We start from the raw sequence: 24300 nt of genomic DNA, 5'->3' as shown, positions 1-24300 counted from the left end.
TAGAAATAAAGATAATGCTGTGAAATATCACACATTATTCCAGCCCATATATAAGAACAATATTCAACAATTTTAGCTTCATTAGCAAACATTGTGCAGTACTTTATTCTACAGAATATGCTATTTGCAGTGTCCTTACCTCAAGTACTGGTTAATGCAAACCTACATGGGATAAGGTTAGGTTTTGCGGTAGGTTCAGGGTTAGTAACTAGTTATTACCTAGTTATTGTTATGTGCTTATTATAGTAATTACATGCAGAACAGGACTGTAAAATAAAGTACTTCTGGAGTGTAAAATCAAGTGTGCACACACACACACACACACACGATTAGAAAAGCCCCCAAACGACAAATATTTAAAAAACATTCAAGATAAAAATACCATCATGTCAAAATATGGCTTTAAAAGTCATTATATTGGCTGTTTTACTTGTACATATCATTAAATATAAAATATGTCATAATTAGGATTGTCAGTCTATTAAACATTTGAATCAAATTAATTGCATGATATGCTTATTAATCATTAACTACTGTAAATGTATCTTTAGAAGTCATTATATTGTTTATCTCTGTACAAACACACTTCACATTTAGCCTACATCAAGCTTGAATTGCTCAAATGGTAGGAAAATCCCTTAATACAGAACTGATGTATGGATCAAGAGGAATGATTAATCAAATTGTTTTATATAATTATCTAAATCAACGTGTTGAATTGACAGTGCGATAATATGTCTGTGATTCTCTCGGTTTCTCTCTCTCTATATATATTTTTTCATCTTCTTTTAGCCCTCCAGCTCCAGCCTCGGAGCAAAATGAGGGTGCCAGCCAACAGCGCCAGCCGAGGGTGGCAGTTTGGTGCCAAAGATGACGTATAATGTAATTAAGGCTCAGTTCCACAGTGGCAACGCAGACATGTTGCGACGTGAGGAATTATGAGTCCAAACCGCAGCTAGGGGCTCTCGTTTGGGCCACTGCCTTTTTAATATATGTTCATATTGGACAACAGTGCAGAGAGGAGGGTCAGTAATAATACTGCTGAAGGAAATATGAGGCTGGGATGAGGGGAAGAAATGAAGGATAGAGGCAGATAGACTGTGCTGGTGCTGTCCAACCCAAGTGTGGTCTTGTGCTTTCTGTTGGTTATTGTCCTGGGACAAGCTGGTGCACTACATAACCTTACTAATCCAGCGTTTTGTCCCGATCTCTTGCCTTTTTATTCTCTCCAGACTCTACCAATGTGCTCAAGGATGTGTGGATAGAAAGTGAACTGTATAAGGGCTATTTAAATCAGTGCTGAGGATATTAGAAACCTTTCTAATGACACAAATAATTACTTCCTTTTGAAATTTAATGGGTAGTTAAAAAATTAACTTCTGTCATCACTTACTCAAGCATACAAGCACACCCTATTCTGCTTCATGAAGTGCTGATTAGGTGACCAACATCAAACAAAACTTGTTTAAAAAGAAAACAAGTATAAAAAACACTAATATATACTGACCAAAATTATAAACGCAACACTTTTGTTTTTGCCCCCATTTTTCATGAACACATCTCCGCATAGAGTTGATCAGGTTGTTGATTGTGCCCTGTGGAATGTTGGTCCACTCCTCTTCACTGGCTGTGAGAAGTTGCTGGATATTGGCAGTAACTGGAACCTGCTGTCATATACGCCAATCCAGAGCATCCCAAACATCCTCAATGGGTGACATGTCCGGTGAGTATGCTGGCCATGCAAGAACTGGGATGTTTTCAGCTTCCAGGAATTGTGTATAGATTCTTGCAACATGGGGTGGTGCATTATTATGCTGCAACATGAGGTGGTGGTCGTGGATGAATGGCACAATGGGCCTCAGGATTTCGTCACGGTATCTCTGTGCATTCAAAATGCCATCAATAAAATGCATCTGCAACTGTACAATGAAAACCAAAACGTTGACATCAGCAAACCGCCCTCACGGGACAGCAAACCGCTTCCTCCGTGTCTGCCATCTGCTCTGTACAATGAGAACACCTCTCCAAAGTACCAGACATCATCAAATGTGAGCATTTGCCCACTCAAATCGGTTACTACAATGAACTGCAGTCAGGCTGAACCCCAGTGAGGACAACGAGCATGCAGATGAGCTTCCCTGAGATGGTTTCTGACAGTTTGTGCAGAAATTCTTTGGTTATGCAAACCGATTGTTGCAGCAGCTTCCGGGTGGCTGGTCTCAGACGATCTTGGAGGTGAAGATGCTGGATGTGGAGGTCCTGGGCTGGTGTGGTTACACGTGGTCTGCGGTTATGAGGCCGGCTGGATGTACTGCCAAATTCTCTGAAATGCCATTGGAGACGGCTTATGGTAGAGAAATGAACATTCAATTCACGGGCAACAGCTCTGGTGGACATTCCTGCAGTCAGAATGCCAATTGCACACTCCCTCAAAACTCGAAACTGGTGTGTGATAAAATGGCACATTTTAGAATGGCCTTTTACCGTGGCTAGCCTAAGGTACACCTGTGCAATAATCATGCTGTCTAATCAGCATCTTGATATGCCACACCTGTGAGGTGGATGGATTATCTCGGCAAAGGAGAAGTGCTCACTAACACAGATTTAGACAGATTTGTGAACAATATTTGAAAGAAATAGGCCTTTTTATAATTATAAAATTATAAATTATATATATATATATTCAAAAGTTTGAACATTTATTTGACCAAAATACAGTTAAAGTTTTTTTTTTTTTTTTTTTTTTTTTTTTTTTTTTTATTCTTTGAATGGAAAGGTTAAAAAAAAACACATTAATTTTAAACAGAAATCTTTTGTAACATTATAAATGTCTTTACTTTCACTTAACTTGAATGATGTAATGTGTCCTTGCTGAATAAAAGTGAATAATTATTTAAAATATGTCTTTTGAAAGTAAGTTTAGGAATATAAAGCAAAACTTTTAAAATGACAAAACTTTCATTTTTAAGTTAACTTTGAGAGTGAGTGTTAAGTTTGCATCTCAAATGAAACCATGGCCTTCAACCACATTCTAGTCATCGTCCTTATAAAATAAGTTATATATATATATATATATATATACACATATAATTATTATTATTATTATTATTATTTTTTTGCAGTTCTATACTGATGTAAGAGTTCAATCTGTCCAATATGTATGTACTGCTATACCTGTATGTAGATGAAATCAAGCTCCTTCTCTCTTTTACCACATTTCATTTCAACCCCTCCACAGTTCATTTCACTTCTGTTCATTTCTTAAGGTCACTTGTGAGCCATCTGATAGAGTGAAAAAATGAATCAGCCAGTGATTATTGACGCAGACCTTGCGAACAAAATTCTTCATAATTTTCACTGTCTTTTATGATTCATTCGCATGGTGTCGGCCCTTACACAAACCAGTATGTTGCTTTTCTGATGATTCACTTGAATCATTAGCAAGTGAATACTGAACAGCAGCGTGATTCATTTCACAGCGCTGAAATGCCGAGCCCAGACGTGGGTTTTCTTCAGCTCCCAAGCTGCTCCAGAGGTTGCCAGATCCATCAGGAGCGCAGGCTCCTCATGTTGGCCTGTATCGTCTCCAAATGGGCACCCGTTCCCATGGGCACCCACACACATGCACAAAGAGGGCCAAAACAAAGCCCTCCCAACCAGCCCTGGTATCTTTTTCTCTCTTGACACAATCCAAATGTTTCTCCTCTGTATTCTGTGAAATAAACCAAGCATATCTGCAGATTCTGGGTGGTTAACTCTTCACATCAAGAGGCCCTTTGCTGTCGGGCCCCCCACTCGACACAGCGGCACGTGAAGACGTGACTTTGCGACGCGTCTCTGCCCACTCACAGCACTCACCCTCTGCCAGCTTCCCCCGGGGCTCTCGCCTTCCCAGCTCTCCCTCTGAGACCCTCTGTTAGCTGTCCAATTCATTCCTCCCGGAGTCCTGAAACACTGCTGTCTGTTTACTTCAGGATTACGGCTTTTGTATGTTTCAAATGTGACAGCTGCTTCATTCATCTCCCAAGTGTGGAGACCATGAGATAAGACAGATATGGCTTTACAATCTTTCTCTCTCAGAGTAAATCCTTTTTAAATCTTCTATTTTACTCCCTTTCTTTCTCCTTTTCTCTGCCTTAAGATTACAGCATATTGTGGAGGTGCTATGGCAGCAGCTCGGACATTTTAGAGGATATTAAGATATATTATGAAGACTTAACGGTGTGCTTCCATGCCTAGATTGGATGTATGTCTCACAAAATGCACTTATAATCAGTGTGCTGCTGTATGCGGTTTTTGTGATGTGCATGATTCGGTATATTCAATGTGAGATATGAATGAGGTCTTCTAAATACAGTGAATTTATGATATATTTTTAATTAGCACGTCCTTCTAAATTCCTGAAACCCTCTACCATGACTATTAAACCTTATGTAAGCATGGCAAGGTCATGATTTCAATTCTGAAGGAATGCATGAAATAATAAAATGTACAGCATATTTTATCAATTTGATTTCTGTCTATTCATATCTATTCATCATATTCATATTTATCTCTTTTTCATGTATGTCATGTAAACTTGAGGCAGGCCGAAAAGTGTATCGCCAATTGTATTACCAGAAAAAAACATGCAATGTGATGACCAACTCATGACCAAAAAAAGAGAAGTATGAATGACCAGCACTGCTATTTATATTTCTGTGATTTGTATTACAAAATGATGTTGAATGGATATGTAAAGGTATTCACTTTTGTTTTACTGTATTGTTGACACTAGAAAAAAAAAAGAAGTCCAGCAGTAAGATATTTGATACTTTTATATCGTTTACATTAAGGTCATTGTGTAATGAGTGTTTTGATAGGTGTGAATGTCTTCTTTCACACTTCATGCATGTATTTGAGGTGTGTATGAAGTATATTGGTGAGACTTGATATACTTCACAGAGCATGATGCTGACAACATCACAGGTTAGTACCTAGGGAGTTTGCTATAAGTGAATTTTAATAACAGCCTACTAAATATAAAGCAAATGTGTTTTGGTGGTTTTTGTAGTAACATTAACTACTGTGTGAAGTTGAGTGCTTGTCACATATCTCGCAAGGAAGGGGCAAACGAAGACGAAGGTCAAAGATAAAGTCTTTATTATTTATCCCACAGGTGATTCCAAAACAGGTAAATCCACAACTGGAGGGTAGAAGTACACGTACATATTGACGAGACCAGACGACAAACACTGAACTGAATGCAACTTATAAAGACAGGTGATTATGATACATAATTAAACGTGATACAAGGCAACTAATAATGACTAAACAAGGACAGGAAACAGGAACAACCAAATATGGGCACACGAGGGAGAAACCAACATAAACAGTCCAGAGGGGTGTGACATTACTCCCCCCTCCCGGAAGGCGCGACCTCGTGCCGTAGACGAAAACGAAAACAAAGGAGTGGATGTGGGATGGCAACAGAAAGTCAGTGTAGGAGGAGGCTCTGGTGGAGAACGGACTCCTGGGAGGAGGACAACAAACAAAGTCCAGGGTGGTGACGACGGCGGGAGGTGCCAAGGAGGAGACAGAAGGGACCAGGGTGGATCTGACGGAGGGGGGAGCCAGGGAGGACACAGAAGGGACCCGGAGCAGAAGCAGCCAGGCTAGACCCAGGCCGCAGCCATGATGGTAGTCCACGGCGGAGCCGACGGAGAGAGGAGCCATGGTGGAGAAAGGGCTGACGACTCCAGGGGGCCGACCGATGGATGTGGAGGTGGATGTGGAGCCCGAGGCGAAGACGGAGAGCCGATGATCCTGGGCGACACAGAGGATCCGGAGGGCCAAGGTGGAACCCAAGGCTCAGGCAACCGAGACGGAAATCCGAAGGTCCGCAGCGGAGTCGGACCGACAGAGGACTGGGGCGGAGCTGGAGGGAGGGAGGAGCCCAACGGAGCCGGTGGGACGGAGCGACGAGGCGCAGCGAGAGGAGTTGAGTCCTGAGGCGATGGTGGGACAACGACCGACCAAGGCAGAGCCGGAGGGATGAGGGAGCCCGGTGGAGCTGGTGGGCCGACGGGCGACAGTGGAGACGAGGGAGCTGGGAGCCAGGGTGGAGCCACTGGGTCGGAGGGCCGAGGCGGAGTCCAGAACTCAGAGTCTGGAGGTGGAGACGAGGGATCCTCCAGCCATAACGCTGATGATGAAGACTGGCAGACTTACGGCGAGCCCACCGCACAGATGTTGGGCTGAGGGTGAGCAGAGGGGCTGCCAGGAGACAGCGGTGGCAGAGCTGAGGCAGCAGGGCTGATAGGAGGTGGGGTGAAAGGGGTGTGAAATCTAGGCAGGTAGACAGTTCAAGGCAGAGAGGTGGTTTAGGGCAGGCAGAGAGTTCAAATGATGGTGGAAGAAGAGGAGGCATGTCTGCATATATATCCGTATAAAAGTCTATTAAGTCCATTTGTCCCAGTTCCAAACTTAGCTCACCCTCAGCGGCAGTACAGTGGGCGATGCTTTCCTCAGCACCCTCGTGCTCCACTGAAACATCCACTGTCATGTTCAACGCGGCCGGCTCTCGCACCTGGTCAGACGGGATTGGCTCAGGCTCTGTGGCGATCCTCCACACTGTCGCTCGTGTTGCTCGTGATGGCTCAGTCGCGTTAGGCTCTGGCTCTCCGTCCGCGGTGGGCTCAGGCTCATGCTCCGCAAGCCGGGGTGGTGGTTGGCTGGGCTCTGGGTCATGCTGCGAGAGGCATCTGAGAGGTGTGGCTAGACATTAATATCACCGACTGCATCCGCTTCGTCCGCTGTAAGTGTGGATCCCTCTACCCACAGCGGTTCCCTGGGCATGACGAAGCGGATGTCGTCATCCAGACCACACTAAAATCTCTCCATAAGGCAGACGTCATCGCAGCTGGCAAGATGGCAAGCTTCGAGGAACTGCTCCACATATTCCTCTAAGTGCTGTCCATTTTTGGAGATGAAAATGGTATCTCTGTCCAGAATTGTGTTGCCCCTCAAACCTTTTGACTCAAAATCTGAGGTGCATAAACTCAGATTAATAAAACCTATGATCAGTCAGTTCTTTCAAAAACCTGTGCTAACTGAAAGAAAACAAGTCGATAAAAAGGTGGAATCTGAAATTTATGGAAGCCCATTTCCACCACTGAATAAAAAAAGGTAATTGCAACTTTTTATCTTATAATTCTGACTTTTTTTCTCGCAATTTCATTTACATCTTGTAAGTCTGACTTTTTTTCTCAGAACTGTCATATAAACTCACAATTCTGACTTTTTTTCTCAGAACTATGAGATATAAATGCACAATTGCTAGTTAAAAAGTCAGAATTGACTTGCAATTGCGAGTTTATATCATGCAATTGCAACTTTATTTAAAAAAATGTCAGAATTGTGAGATAACAAGTCACAATAACCTTTTTTATTTTTTTATTCAGTGGTGTAAACGGGCTTCCATAGAAATTTGGTAGTAATATGGGGGGGGATCCCCTGAAGTCACTACATTTTAGTAAAGTGCAATTTAGGAATAACTAATATTTTCATTAAAAAGAAAATTCTTCTCCTGGTCAGAATGACCAGAACACAACATGAGGGTTAAAAACAAATATATAGACACTGGAGATTGACATTTCTTTTAATGGTAATTTAATGAAATGGCCTCTTGTGAAATCTTCATTTCACAACAGTAATCAAGATGAATTTGAGAGGTCTGAAACTCTATGGCCTTGAACACATTTTCTATAAAAAGCATCTTTAATCATCTAAGAAATATTATGGAAGTGAAGCTTTAGATATCAATGGATAACTTAACCCTGACAAAAGTAGCAGTTTGCAATACATCTGTCATAATTTGCTATATTAAATTATGTCTTGATTTAACCCCAAAAAGCTTTAATAATACAGGTTTTAAAATTTCCATAATTTCTCCATTAAATTCAATGTTTTACAAAAAAAAAGTAGACGTGAATTTAACAAAGGTGATTTTTTTTTTCTTCTTTTTTTTTTTATACAGTAGAAAATACAATTACATTTAGTTGGCACAAACGAAACGGTTAAAACTGGTTTTGTGGCAAAAACAGAGACTGTGTTTGCAGAAAGACAGAGTGTCATTTGTGGATCTTCAGTTGAGGATAATGTGATTTTAATGGAAGTACACTGCATCTAACAGCTCAACATAGTAGCAAACAAGCAGAGCTGCAGCGTTCGTGTTGTAAAAGAGATGACATCTCATCAGGCATGTGCACCTGTGCAGTTTTTATATATATATATACATACGGACGTGTGACAGTCGTAGCACGTAGCACTTATAAGGCTACATGTTGGCATCATGCAGAAAGCGTTCCATCAAATCAGGTCAAACAAATCAGCTTGCATGTCATCATAACTCACTGCTAACAACCCTTCTGAAGGGGGGTGTTGGGGGAGATATACATATGAAGGAGACTATGTTTATTTGTGAAGCCTAAATAGAAAGCCTATGTCTTTTAATATGTGTTGAGCAAAGCTGCTCTGCATATGTAGTTGTAAAAATAACACTTTGCCTTTTGCCTGCTGCACATACTTCCTGTTTAATGAGCTTGTTAGTATGAGTGTTAGGGAAATGTAACCCATTGTTAGAGTGGGATAATGCACAGATGAGAGCTTTTTTGGTCCAAACTTCCAAAAAAAAAAAAAAAAAATAAATAAATAAATTGTAATACTTTAGTTGATTGTCACATCACATACTCACTAATTACTAATTAATAATGTAATTTATTACTTATTAATTGTAAATAATTAGTGTGTATGTGTGTGTGGGTGTGTTTGATTTATATATCCTGGTGCAGTTTTTTTTTTTTTTTTTTTTTTTTTTTTTTTTTTTTTTGAGAAAGTAAAAATGCAGAGTTTCCTGTGACAGGTAGTTTTAGGTATAGGGTTGGTGTAGGGCAATTACGCCTATGTTGAGTCCCTAAAAGGATAGCTGGCCAGACTGTGTGTGTGTGTGTGTGTGCATGTGTGTAAATTGAAGAAGCTGTAAATGAATCATAATCATATTACATTTTAGAAATGCTAACTTTAAATAAATAAATAAGAAAGAATTATTTATTTATTTATTTATTTATTTTTTGGTCTCTAGTGACCAGTGGCTAGACTTTGTGTGCAATTGCACTAAACTGAAAGATTTTTTGAATTATCAAAATTAAAATGTAAAAGTAATATCAGTAAGAATCAATGAACTGAAAACACTGCCATTGTATGAATATTAAAGGTCATAAGATGTCTATTTTCCACAAGTTGATATGATTCTTTAGGGTCTTAATGAAAAGTCTATAATATACTTTGGTTAAAAATTCTCAATGGTTGTGTAAAACAACACCATTTTTACAAATCAGCTCTGCAAAAATCATCCTGTTCTGGTCGAGGCTGCTTTAAATGTTAATGAGCTCTGCTCGCCCCGCCCCTCTCTTCTCTCTGTGGAGTGACGAGCCTATTTATTTTAGTCACGTTTAGCCGCGTTTAGCCTAGCATGTTATAACTAGCACGTTATTATGAAGGGTGATTGCAGAGATTCATAAAAACCCTTATACTCACGTCTGCTGTAGGTGAAGCTGGATCATGAATGATTTGCACGAACATAGACACATTTAGATCGGGAAGTGCATTCCCTTCACAAACAAACTTAATCCACTGCATCTTCAGAGGCTCAGATGTCGGGAGTAAATGACGACCACTATGTTCATTATTACATCCAGCAACACAACACATCAATCGCTCAGTCAGAGATATTCTTGTCTAACTTACATCCCTGCTCCAGCATCAAAACAATGGAGGTCGGACTGTGACAGCTGATCTGAGGTAAGATGCTCATGTCAATCAACTATCGTGGGAGCAGGGACAGGCATCTAAAAATAGCTTGATTTGAAAAAGGGAATATTATTTTTACAGATTAATTAAAAACCACTGCATGGAGTTCAGAAGGCAGGCGGCGAGACAGACGAGATGAAATGGCCAGATGAGAAAGCTATACACAGGGAACTCGGGAACTAGGGAACTAGGGAAACAACAATGCAAATAACCACAATAATCTGTGAGTAGCATGGGGAAAGGCCGGGGCTTTTATAGCGCGCCTGATTGGTCACAGGTGCCGACCCAATCAGTGCGCTGGATGACGGGAGATGTAGTCCGGGGTGTAGTGCAACAGTCTGTATGTAAAGATAGGGTGAGAGCGACATCTGGTGGTGAGCGGGTCGCAGGTCACCGACCAGATTCATGACATAGCCCCCCACCAAAGAGCGGCTTCCAGACGCTCCAACCCACCAACAGTCCAGGGGAGCGGTGGGGCGGGGGCGAAACAGGGCGAAGGTTGGAGGACCAGGTCCATGCGGAGGACCCGGTGACTGAGGCAGGACCGGCAGGGCAGGAGCCCACCAGGGCGGAGCAGGAGGCGCAGGAGCCCTCCAAGGCGGAGCAGGAGGCAGAGCAGGAGGTGCAGGAGCCCTCCAGGGCAGAGCAGAAGGCGCAGAAACCCTCCAGGAGGTGCAGGAGCCCTGCAGGGCGGAGCAGGAGGCGCAGGAGAAGGCACTGGAGCCCTCCAGGGCGGACCAGGCACCCACGTCATGGACTGGGACCTGGGGAGAGCAGGGACAGAGGAGGCAGACAGAATAAGGAGAGAAGCAGAGAGTTCATAGGGGAACGCCGCAGCTTCTCCGACAGGAGAGGCCTCTGGAGCTGACTCGTGGACAGACAAGACCTCTAGAGCAGACTTGTGATCAGACGGGACCTCTGAGGCAGACTTGTGATCAGACGAGACCTTTGGAGCAGACTTGTGATCAGACGGAACCTCTGGAGCAGACTTGTGATCAGACGGGATGTCTGGAGCAGACCTGTGATCAGACGGGACCTCTGGAGCACAGTGTGCAGCCCACACACACCAAATGGCAACCGCCATTAAGGGAAGAGCAGCGACGGGTGGCAGGACCTCATTAATGGTTGGTTTATAAGGCGCTGATGCCACTGAGATGTTTGCTGCCCACACTGACACTAGTGGTGGGTCCAGCACACTGGCCATCATGATAGACCGTGACCTTGGGGTGTCAGACGAGACATGGCGAGGCTCTGGGTGGTCAGACGGGAAGTGACTTGACTCTGGGCGGACAGCTTTGACTTTGCTTGACTCAGGAACGACGGCTGTGACTTTGCTTGACTCAGGAACGACGGCTGTGACTTTGCTTGACTCAGGAACGACAGCTTTGACTCTGCTTGGCTCAGGAACGACGGCTGTGATTTTGCTTGACTAAGGAACGACAGCTTTGACTCTGCTTGGCTCAGGAACGACGGCTGTGATTTTGCTTGACTCAGGAACGACGGCTTTGACTCTGCTTGGCTCAGGAAACACAGCTGCAACTTGACTTGACTCAGGAAACACAGCTGCAACTTGACTTGACTGGAAACAAACACAGCTGTAACTTTGCTTGACTCGGGAAATACAGCTGTAACTTGACTTGACTCGGGAAACGCAGCTGCAACGTGACTTGACTCAGGAAACGCAGCTGCAACTTGACTTGACTTGGGAAATACAGCTTTAGCTTTGCTTGGCTCAGGGGTTGCAGCTGTGACGTGACGGAGCTCCGTTTTTGCCGCCATTTTGTGAACGGGCTCCACCGTCACCGCCATAACATGAGCGCGCACTGGCGCGGCTGCCATTTTATGAATGGGCATCGCAGTCGCCGCCATTGCATGAGCGCGCTCCGGCGCGGCCGCCATTTTGTGAACGGGGTCCGTTGTAGCCGCCATTATGAGAGCGTGCTCTGATGCAGCCGCCATTTGACGAGTGGGTTGCACGGCCGGTGTTACCGTGATGTTGCGTTGCTCCTCCATCCACTGTAAACAATGAGCCCACAGTCAGCAAAGCATAGTCCATGAAAGCAGCTAATGATGAACGTGGAGCCTCGTGTCTCAGCCTCGCCTTTAACAGATCATTTAACCCATCACAAAATATTTCACATAAAATGCAGTCCGGGAGAATGGAATGGTTTGCAATGGCCAAAAATTTACAGATGTGTTGTTCTAGTGATCGTGGCCCTTGTTTTAGTCTGAACAGTATTTTGGTTGTGTCCATACCTGTACAATGTCCGGGTTTGAAGCTGCTGGATCCTTGTTTGACGGAGTATTCTGTAACGTGGGGAGTAAGGCAAGAGGCGAGCGGATCCAAATGCAAGCTTTTATTTAAAGGACGAGACAGAGACATGGGGAAAACAGGCAGGGTCAGAACAATAGCAAACGGGTATAACCAAGGCAAGACATGGAGATCCGTGGCGAATGTAATCCGTTAGGGGGAGAGACGAGGGAATAATCCGTGAAACGAGCAAGAGTGCAGAAGGCAGGCGGCGAGACAGACGAGATGAAATGGCCAGGTGAGAAAGCTATACACGGGGAACTCGGGAACTAGGGAACTCGGAAACCCGGGAACTAGGGAAACAACAATGCAAATAACCACAATAATCCGTGAGTAGCATGGGGAAAGACCGGGGCTTTTATAGCGTGCCTGATTGGTCACAGGTGCTGACCCAATCAGCGTGCTGGATGACGTGAGATGTAGTCCGGGGTGTAGTGCAACAGTCTGTATGTAAAGATAGGGTGAGAGCGACATCTGGTGGTGAGCGGACCGCAGGTCACTGACCAGATTCATGACACTCACACTGCACTAGTTTGATCTTGGTTCACTCTTCTTCCACTCTCTTCCATAGTTTGGTAACCGTAGTGGGTTTCTTAGCCATAATTCTGTTGCTAAGAATTTTCTAGAGATTTTCAGTCAGGTTTAGATCAGGACTCTGGTCTGGCCATTTCGTTATTTTAATGCTTTCAGCTTCAAGTAACTGCTTTCCTTGTTTTGCAATGTGATGGGTGCATTGTCTTGAAAGAAAATTGCAGGCTGATTGGAAGATGCTTGCAGGGAACCAAAGAAGGTTCTGATAAACATTTGCATTCACCTGCCATGTATCTGTATAAAAGGCCCAACTCCTGCAGTGGAAAACATCCCCCCAAACCATGATACTTCCTTCTCTGCCTTTCACTGTCTTCTTCACACACTTGGGCTTCAGTCTTTCTTCAGTTTGATGCTGAACACAATGTTTCCCATCAGACCCAGATAAATTAAACTTGCTCTCATCACTAAAGCAAACTTTGCTCCTCTCTCCACACAACATGCTTATCAGCAAAGGTGAGCTTAGCCTTTTGATTATTTCTGCTGATAAGCGGCTTGGTCACTACAGAGTGTACTTTCGGTCTTTCTTCTCTTACAGTTTTTCTCGAATGCTAAAACAATATAACCAATCTTTTGAACTAAAATTGCAAAACCATAATGCCATTTTTCAAAAAGCACACCCATTTCCCTGAACTATAAACACTATTCCCCTGCTTTAACACATGAGTCAGATTTGGTGAACTGTCACGTATCGTGTGAGGAAGGGGCGAACGAAGACGAAGGTCAAAGATAAAGTCTTTATTATATTCCACAGGTAAATCCACAGCAGGAGGGTAGAACCACACATACATTGACGAGACCAGAAAACAAACACTGAACTGAATGCAACTTATAGACAGGTGATTTTGATAAACATAATTAAGGCACAGGTGATACAAGGTTAACTAATGATGATTAAATGAGGACAGGAAACAGGGGCAACCAAATATGGGCACAAGAGGGAGAAACCAACATAAACAGTCCACAGGGGTGTGACAATATGTCTTTGCAGTAAATGCTACATTTTTGATCTAGTTGTCATAAAGCATCAAGCATATTCTACACATTTTGTATTAGACTTTTATATATATATATATATTTACCATGAATTGTTCAAGTGAATATTGACTTTAACTAATGTAGAGACTACAGATCAACCAATGATAAAGCAGTTCTCTGAAATAGCTCAAAGGTACACCTCAACATCTCATGAACCTTTAACTGGAAAGCATATATAGACAGAGGACAACATAAGAGTTACAAATTCTGACAGTGCACTTTCAAATTTTTATTTCCGCCTTTGCCCATATTTCTTTTTCTTTTCTATTTCACAATGACTTTGTAATGTATTCTTATTTTATTTTTTTTTTATCTTTATATTTTGTCAGACCACTAGTAAAAGTGTAACTGTGAATCCTATCCTGTCTTTTTTTTAATCAATATCCCGCATACAGTAATGTGTAATTTCAAAGAGGAAGAGTAGGAGGTGAAAGAGGAAGAGGAGGAGAAGAAGGAGGTGGACGACAACAACAAAAGAAATGGAAGAGAAATAGAAAGGGCAAGAGCAAGAAAACAAGCAGTCTCATATATTTTAGTTGATGCGTGCCAGGGTTGAATCAGGCATGCAAGAGGATTTTACCCCCCGCTGCCTGTCTAGGGCCAATTTAGCCTGTGATGTTGAGGAGGTTCTTTGGCCTGTCCCAGACCAAAGACAGGAAGCTGGGGCAGAATAATTATTTTTGTTGTTTGCTGTTTTTTACTGTACTCTACAGTACAATAAATTAAGGATTAAAACACTTGCAAATGCATACTTTTGTTGCGTTCATCGTGATTTTTTTTTTTCCAAGCAACACTTATTACCAGTTTTTGTAGTATTGTTTTGAATTGATCTCATCAGCGTCTAAAACTGTGTAGTGTGTGTGTTTTTGAGGGTTTGTGTGTCATGTCTGAGAGCAAAGTATGTTTTTTCAGCAAGATTGATTTGTTTTGAGTGGAGAGCTTCAGTTTGACCTGAATATAGTAAGTTTGGGGAATTGAGTTAGAAGTTATGGATTTGTGTTTAGAGAGGCATAATTTAAAAAAATGTGTTTAAGCATTTGAAAAAAAAAAAAAAAAAAACTTTAAACATGCCGAGACAGATCCTTACCATGTTCAGCACTGAATCGGCAAGCAGTTCCAGCTGCAGTGCTGAACCATTTCCCCATTGAGAGTCTGTACATTATCCTGCATTATTAGCAGTGGCTGAAAGGGTCGTACCTTTGGCCTTCATCTGGACAATCTCCTGTTGCAGTGTTTCAGTCATGTTAGAGAGGCCCGCCATCTTGCAATCTCTGTGAAATTTAGAGCAATGCTGCCAGCTAAATAGGGTTTGTCATATAATTAAGGAAATTAGTACCAGGTGCCAGATTAACACTATTAACTTGGAGGTATCAGCAAGTGTTCTCTTATTTTGATAACTTCAAAGTATCTAATTTAAGTTTTTTTTTCTGTTTTTTTTTTTTTTAATACTGTTTTCTGAAGTTTTCCCATACTTCAGAATACAATTAATTAATGAAAATGCTTTAAAAACTGCCTTTCTGCTCCATTTTATAGATTGTTCTCCAATTTAGACATCCACTTGTTTATATACACACACACACACACACACACACACACACAAACACATGTTTTTGTGAATTGTGGGGACTTTCCATAGACTTCTATAGATTTTATACTGACCAAACGATATTGTCTATCCCCTAACCCAACCTTAATCCTAAACCTAGCCCTCACAGAAAACATGTTTGCATCGTTACACTTTCAGATAAACATCATTTACTATTTTTAATCATTTTTTAGCATTGTGGGGACCGCAGGCCAATTTCAGGTTTTACTATCCTGGTGGGGACATTTGGTCCCCACAGTGTAGCAAAAAACAAGTACACACACACACACACACGCAAATCTACTTCTTGTCAGAGGAAAAAGGAGGCCAATCATTAAATTCAGAATTTTGTCCATTTAAATAGTTATTATTAAGTTATTTCTCATTCAAAATAATCAGAATCTTGCAAGTAAAATAGTTCATTAGCCTGTTTATGGTTGCCAAGCGACGTATCTTGCTGCCATATTAAAATAAACTGTGAGGTCACTAGCAAGTTCATCTACATTTTACAGTGGTTTCTCAACGCTCCTAGTCTCAACGCTCCATTTAAAGGATCCTAATGTGATGAAAGCAACACTTTCAGACAAAAGAACTTGGGGAAAAAATAGGGTTGATGGTGTCAAAATTCTCCAGTGGCTGCTGAGTTTTACAGTAATTTCAGTTCACAGCTTACTTTTCGTATGACAAATAAGTAAGCCAGTAAATCTTCAGAGTTTATACAATTCTCTAAAGAGGTGACAGACTGGGGCAAATCTATTCTTCTTGATGAGGATATTTTAAACAGGGCCCTGTTAATCAGCAGAGTGTCGGCACTCTCTCATCAGTTAATGCTGCACAATGAAAGAGCCTTAGCCAACATCACAGCACAGAGCTGTCCATCACCTCGCCCCGGCCTTCATCTCTCACACACCGACAGAATGATTAGAAGAGAAGAGGCAGATTACTGTCAGATTTGTACCTGTCCGTGTTCCCGTCTCATTGTCATCTTTCTTTCTCTCACTCTCCTCCTCCTCTCTCATTCTCAGAGAATGGGTTTGCAAACTTTTTGATGACACAGACTTCCAAACATCATGTTCCATTTGTAAAAGAACTCCTGTTTATGTTAAAACATTACATGTGCCTTGTATACATGTCCTTAATAAAATAAAATAAAATAAAAAACAGAACATTTATTTACTTACTCTCTCTATCTCTATCTCCCTCCCTCTCTAATTTTTCATGGACCCTCTATCACCGCCTTGGCCCCATTTAAACCCCCCTGTCTTACAGCATCAAATGCATCTTGTTTCAGCAAAAAAATAGTTATTTATGACTTGAGAAAGTGTAAAAAAAAAAAAAAATCTAATTGTAAGGCCACTTACTGTGGGAATTATTAAGAGATTATTGTGAACTACCTGAATTTGTAGCAGCTGAAGATGTTGAGGTTGTTATTTTTAACAAACGGAAATCCTAAGGGGAGTAATTTTCCTTTGTTACCGGGACGAGGGGGAAATAAGTTCGGTATTAGTGCAAAAATAACCTAATTACGAAGATATTAGTACGTAAACCACATCCTTTACATTACTTTCAGGACGTGCTTTATTTGCTTGCAGACCAAAGAGGAATTTAGCATTGAAAAAAAAAAAAAAACAAATTAAGGAACTCGGCTTTCTTCCTAAACAAGAATTACTAAGGACTAACCGAGCAAATTAAGGAAGCATTTATGTGGTAGTTGAAACCCTTTTCTTTCTCTCTCTCAATCTCTCTTTTGAGAAAGGAGGGAACGGTTCCCTGGAGGAGGAGGAGTGGCCCATCCCAAAGGCCTACTGAGACTGATGTCTGCTTCCCAGCTGTGCTGATTCACTCCCCAGGCTCTCGGCAAGGCCGTGACGGGGCCGATTACTCAGGCACCTTCTCCTCACGGCACCGAACCACTTTGGCCCAGTGGGACGTCCATTAGTGCGTTGCCTCAAAAAGTCACACCATCGCACTCACTCTTGGTCTTGTTACCTCAGGTCCTAATTGCTGTGCTGACAAACAGACAGTGAAAAGAGAGTGGAGGAGACAGAATAAAATGAACGGATTTGCTCTTTGTCCTTCATTCTCCCTACCCAGCCAACTGTTTGCATAGCTTAGCTGGCAATATGTGTGTCTGCTCAGCTGAGGGCTGAGGATGTATTTATAGTGACTCCATAATTGAATGTGATGATCTTTCATTCAAGCGTGCAATCATATTATAATTAATTATGCATGACACACTGCTCAGTCAATAAAGGAACAGATGATAACATTCAAAAGTGCTATAAACTTTTTTTTTGAAAAACACACATATCATTTTCTTTGTACCTGAGGTGTTACAGAAAAAGGTTTTGTGGGAAATTACACCTGTTTCTCTGGCAGTGCTTAAAAAACAAAACAAAACAAAACAAAACAAAAAAACCCTGTAACATTAGCCAAAATGTAACCTTAGCTTTATACTGTAAGGAAAAGAAAAAAAAAGTGTGGGATAGCATGTTGTGATTATGTTTATCAGTTTATAATATTCATTTAATGCCGTACATATTTTAGGTGAACAAATCTCCTTTAAAGGAGAAGTCCACTTCCAGAACAAAAATTGACAGATAATGTACTAACCCCTTGTCGTCCAAGATGTTCATGTCTTTATTTCTTTAGTCGTAAATTATGTCTTTTGAAGAAAACATTTCAGGATTTTTTTCCATATAATGGACTTCTGTGGTGCCCCGAGTTTGAACTTCCAAAATGTAGTTTAAATGCGGCTTCAAACGATCCCAAATGCGGTTGTAAATGATCCCAGCCAAGGAAGAAGGGACTTATCTAGTAAAACAATCGGTTGTTTTCATTAAAAAAATAATACAATTTATATACTTTTTTAATGTCAGACACTCGTCTTATTTCACTCTGCCTGAACTGTTTTTTTTTTTTTTTTTTTTTTTTTTTTTTTTTTTTCCGGTTCATGACAATTGGGGTATGTCCAAAAACTCCCATCTCATGTTCCCCCTTCAAAATTGTACTATATTGCAGTTTTATCTTTTTTTTTAAGGGTGTTTGATCTTCTTCGCATGTTCACTTTGCAAAGACTGGGTCGGAATTTCTGCAGCGATGTAGGATGATTTTGAAATTATTTTTGAAGTTGAGGGAGAAAATATGATTGGAGATTTTCGACATACCGTAACTGTCTTGAACCATAATACACAGAGTTCAGGGAGACCAAGATGAGCGTTTGAGATTAAAAATTATTTAAATTGTATTTTTTTTTAATTAAAGTAACCAATCGTTTCATTAGATAAGACCCTTCTTCCTCAGCTGGGATTGTTTACAACCACATTTCGGATCGTTTGAAGCCGCATTTAAACTGCATTTTGAGCCTATTCTGGACTACATGTGCAGCAATATAATGTCTAAAAAGTGTAAAACTTTTACAAATAAAGGTTATTTATTGGCATTTATGTTTTCATGAAGAACGTTCAATAAACAAAATGTTTTTTTATGGTGGAAAAAAAGTTTTTTTTAGATTCTTAAAATGTTCTTCACTCTAAGAAAAATGGTTGACTAAAGGTTCTCTGGGGAACCAAAAAATGGTTTTCATCCTTTCGGAACCTTTATTTTTTAAGACTATAAAAGGCACTTCAAACTACTGAGAAATAGTTACAGATAACCAGACCCACCCTAAATTTGTGCTGTCTCATTGTTGGCTAAAGGCGTGTGCCTTGGATGTCAGATAGAGTGACTGATATCTGGTCACACTGGGACGATAACACTCCATCACACAGCCTGTGACATTGTGCCGCTCAAATTCTTTCATCTATTACGGCGAGGGAAATTAGCTTTCTGCACTCAAATCCACTGTATTTCAGGGGATTAACATAGCAGAGCCGGAGCGCTGAGATGGCATTAGTACCTGATTCCAACTGGATCAATTTCATATGTGTGTTCACGTAGGAAAAGCTTTGCTTACTTGAAAAACTAGACCTGCAAACTTTATTTTTGGTTTTCAATGGACCATCATAGCAAATTGAGTTGTCTTTCCACCCAAGCACACGGATGCAAAAAGAAACAGCAAAAACGAACAGTAGAAGATAAAGAAAAAAAAAAAAAAAATATATATATATATATATATATATATATATATATATGCCGGAGCATTTATTGCTGTTAAACCCAATGGCATGTTTCCCCTGTCAGAATATAATCTTTGAAGATGGATGCCTGCAATGTTGTTCTGGAGTTTCATAAAACATATTATGTGTGGTTTGTTTTTATTACTTTTGGAATTTACAGTAAATAAGCTGACACGTGTGACAATTTCACCTCCAGGTGAATAGAGATGCCCCCACTGATAAAGTCCCTCATGAGCAAGGTCACATCGCAAAAAGCATAGGAGAATGCAAGCAAACAAAGGTAGCTTTTGTGTGCAAAAAAAGAAAGATAACAGGAGGAGATTACATGTATATGTGTTTGTGTTTAGGTAGAGAGCCATATGTTGATTTCACCAGTCTATAAGGCTGCGTGACCATAAATCAGGGTGTGAATTATGGGGGGGTTTGAGAGGGTTTGACCTTCCAAAAGGGTTTGTTTTGGTCACCCCTAAAATGGGTCACAACAAATAAATGGTAACCCTTTATAATAAGGTTCCATTTGTTAATATTAGTTTACATTATTTAACATGAAATTAAAATGAATATTGCATGTGAAACATTTATTATTACACAGTAAAAATAGATGGGTTATTTTTTTAACCCAATAGATGGGTTACACATATTGGGTCACTGTGTTGGGTTATTTTCTAAAACGTTGGGTTATTTTTTTTAAACATCGTTGGGTTGTTTTTAATAATAACCCAGCGTTGGGTTTAATTGGTTCCCGCGGCGACAGTTCAAATTTTAACGGTCGACAGTGTCTGACCACAGAAGAAGCTGCTGCTGCATCAGTGTGAGGTAAGTAATAGGGTTTAAATAACTCTTATAACATTATACTTATACGAAGAACGTGAAATGCACTTCAAAATTGAACTTTTGTTGTTGTATGTTTGTTTTTTTTTAACGAAGATGTAGTTTCCTTTAGTCAGTGTATTGTAACGTTACTGCAGAGAATGAGCTCCATTGTAAACGAATAACGTCACGTTAACTTAGCTGTCCCAGTTAGGTTGCTAGCAGTAATAAATTAAATAAACATTAGCAGAAAGTTGTAAAACTGTTTAGAGATGTATTACAGTAACCTAAAGTTAATAATGTATGGTGGAATGTATACAGGACTACTTACATTACTGAAATCACCGTCTACCATTACTACAGGTTTAGTATTATTTTACAGCTGATGAAGGGTTCTAGACATACGGTTTCTGACTACAGTTTGTTTGGTCGCATTAATGGTTATCACATTTAACTTTATATGGGAAATGGCTAATGTTAAATGAGACATTGTTGATTTAAACCGCGCCGCACGAACCTTTCAACTTCGGTCCAGTATGTAACCTTAGCTCAGCGGCAGCTCAGAGAGATGCGCTCAAATTCAGTTAATTCTCTGTTTAGAAAAGTCTACAAATAATCACATTTCCCAAAAGCAAGACGTGATGGGAGAAACGAAGCTTTTCAAAGTTTCGAATCAATTAAACGAATCGCTTAATTCGCAAAATGATTCACTGCTTCCAATCGTTCGTGACACAACGGCGACGCCTGCTGGTCAAAACAAGGCAAGCGTCAGTTGTTTGGAAAGCGAGCACTAATTGGAATAACACTAAATGTGTTTTTATGGTTTATTTATATTGAATATTGTTATGCATATATTAGATTCGCCTCTAATTACAGCCATTTCTATTATAAAGCTATGACAGATTTGCATGTTTTTTTAAATGTGTACTAAATGTGTTTATACTTATTTTTAGACATTGGGTTCTTCAGTGAAGGAAAAATTACAACAGTGGAATCTCATACATTAAACATCCACATGCCAATTAACTGAAATATTTCAAGGTAAGTAAACTATTTATATTAGTGATCCATATACATTACCAGTCAAAAGTTTTTGGACAGCAAGATTTTTAATGTTTTTAAAGAATTCCCTTCTGTCTAAGCCTGCATTTATTTCATCCAAAATACAGCATTTAAAATAACCGCTTTCTATTTGAATATATTTAAAATGTAATTGTCCAGTCTTTTCAAAGCTTTTAAAATAGAAAGCAGTTATTTAAAATAGTAAAAATATTTCACAATATTACTGCTTTTACTGTATTTTGGATCAAATAAATACAGGCTTAGTGAGTAGAAAAGAATTCTTTAAATAACTTTAAAAATCTTACTGTTCAAAAACTTCTGATTAGTAGTGTAGGTTTTCCAACAATTATGAAAAAATGTTTCTAGTTTATCTGTAAAATGTTTCTTCTTCTGCTTCATCTTATCACAGAGGAAGGAGTCAATGAAGGAAGTTTTATGCGACCGGATGACACCAGCATTGCTGCACTAACTCCAAGAGAAGAAGTTTTTAGCATTTTCAACGGTGAAACAGTGGAACAGAAGACCTTACTACAAGCAGTGGATCTGTGTTTCAGACATTTCTACATTTATGACATCTACTACCCAAAGCTCCTCTGCACCCATTTGCAGCACACAGTCTTTAATATTCCAGGAGTTCTTTCAACACATTACCTCTTCCTTAGAAACTTTGTATTTATTGATCCGTAAAAACTTTTTATGTTGCTGATTATCAGCAAGTCCAGCAGCCAGCAGATTTACTTTGTTTTATTATTATTATTATTATTATTATTATTACTTGTGTTTATGATTTTTTATTTTTGTTTTATTGATAAAAGTTTGTATGTTATGTTTGTTTTATTTGTGCACATTTGTGTATGTGTTGATATAAATAAATATGAATTGATACACATTTATGACCCTGGACAACAAAACCGGTCATAAGTATCATGGGTACATTTGTAGAAATAGCCAAAATTGCATTGTATGGGTCAAAATTATCAAATTTTCTTTCATGCCAAAAATCATTAGAATATTAAGTAAAGATCATGTTCCATGGAGATATTTTGTAAATCTCCTACCATAAGTATATTGAAACTGAATTTATTATTAGTAATATGTGTTGCTAATAACTTCACTTGGACAACTTTAAAGGCAATTTTCTCAATATTTAGATTTTTTTGCACCCTCAGATTCCAGATTTTCAAATAGTTGTTCTATCCTATCAAACCACATATTAATAGAAAGCTTATTTATTGAGCTTTCAGATGATGTTTATATTTAAATACAAAAAAACTTGACCCTTATGACAGGTTTTGTGGACCAGAATCAGATAAATAAACATTAGTTTTGAATAGTTGGTTTTGAATTCAGTGTACATCTTGAAAATATGTCAGTTGTGTGTGCATATTTGTGTTTTGAATGTATTATATTTTCACATTCTTGTACACTTATTTTGTAAACATTTGCAGTATGACTGTTTTACATTTAAAAATATATTTGTAAAAAAAAATATTTGCATATTTAAATAAAATATTTATTTGAAAACAAAGTAGTGTTATAGTGTATTTTTATAAAAAAAATAAATAAATAAATAAAAACTGATATAAATGAATCTAAATAATTAACTCAACTGTTGGGTTACTTTTAACCCAACTGGATTTTAACCCAATTCATTGGGTTAAAATAACCCATAGATGGGAAGGTGCTATACCAACCCATAGTTGGGTTACTAGTTGGGTTATTTTTAACCCAACATTTTTTAGTGAGTAACATTAACAAAGGAGAACTCACAGTAAAGTATTGCCAAATAAAGCTATGTATAGCATTACTAAAATGATCTAAAAACAAACAAACAAACAAATTAATTAAGTAATTAATAATAGAAACTATTGAACAATGAAAACAATAATATCGTATCAATTTGCTTTAAAATGTAACTGTGTAATTATTCCCTGGCATACAGGTATATTGTATATTAAACATTGTCAGATTTGCTTAAAATATTCCAGAATAAGTAATTATTCACTAATAATTAATTGAGCTGTTAATTCTTTTGCAGCTGTCTGGATCATTGATTCAGTGAGTTGATTTTGAGAACCAGCGCTGTGCATCATAAGTTAAGTTGATCATAGAGATCATTAGTGGCAATGGTTCTATAATCTACTTTAGGGTTACATGACTTTTGGGAAATGCAGCCCAGGGCCAATATTCATAAAACATCTTAAGCTCATAACTTGCCAGTTTAGGAGAAAATCTTATAAATAATGGGTGCTCCTAAGTGACTAAGACCAAATCACAAACTATTTTATTTTATTTTATTTTATTTTATTTTATTTTATCAGCAGGGCTAAAATGGCTGTTGAAAATTTTAGAAAATCACTGCAATTATTTGCACACATATGTTTTCCCACACATCTTTCTTTTTTTTTTTTGGTTTTGGAGGTTATTCCAACTCCAGATTTTCCTTTGCTTATATATTTGTTTTCATTAACAAGTTGGGCAAGAAGTAACAGCTGTTTTTGCATCCAGTTTGGTTTTCTTTTACATTTACATGTCTTAATATCAGCGATGATTATTCTACTCTGTTAATTAAAAGCCTGTTTATATGCATATCTGCTAATTGTTTACGGGAAGCACACACGTAAGAGGCTGACAATTAGCTGAACATATACTTGTCTAATTAGTGACACTTAGCCTGCATTTTAATATCTTTATTTGAATGTGGCAACTCTATAATATTTCTATGAATACATTTCTGACAGAGATTTCATTATCAGCCAATCACAGTGTGCATAGTTAATAAGCATGCTGACATCATCCATAGCAATGAGGTCAACCCCACCCTTATTCTTAGCCTAAGACTTCTCTCTATTCCTTAGGAAAAGTTTGTCTCAGTAGCTTTGTGAAATATGTTTTAAGAGAAAACTCTTTGCTAAAAACTTTTATTGCTATTAACTCTT

General features: G+C 39.4%; 1 long non-coding RNA gene across 1 annotated transcript; it reads left to right on the top strand.

Moving 5' to 3' along the window:
- Positions 1–20088: 20088 nt before the first annotated feature.
- Positions 20089–22520, top strand: LOC127180516 (uncharacterized). The gene is made up of 2 exons (XR_007829659.1): positions 20089–21340; positions 21771–22520. It is a non-coding gene; the product is annotated as an uncharacterized LOC127180516 (long non-coding RNA).
- The last annotated feature ends 1780 nt before the right edge of the window (positions 22521–24300 follow it).

The sequence above is a fragment of the Labeo rohita genome, chromosome 18, assembly GCF_022985175.1.
Source record: "Labeo rohita strain BAU-BD-2019 chromosome 18, IGBB_LRoh.1.0, whole genome shotgun sequence".
NCBI lineage: Eukaryota > Metazoa > Chordata > Actinopteri > Cypriniformes > Cyprinidae > Labeo > Labeo rohita.
The sequence above is the reverse complement of the archived record's forward strand: the minus strand, read 5'-3'. Positions and strand labels throughout refer to the sequence as shown.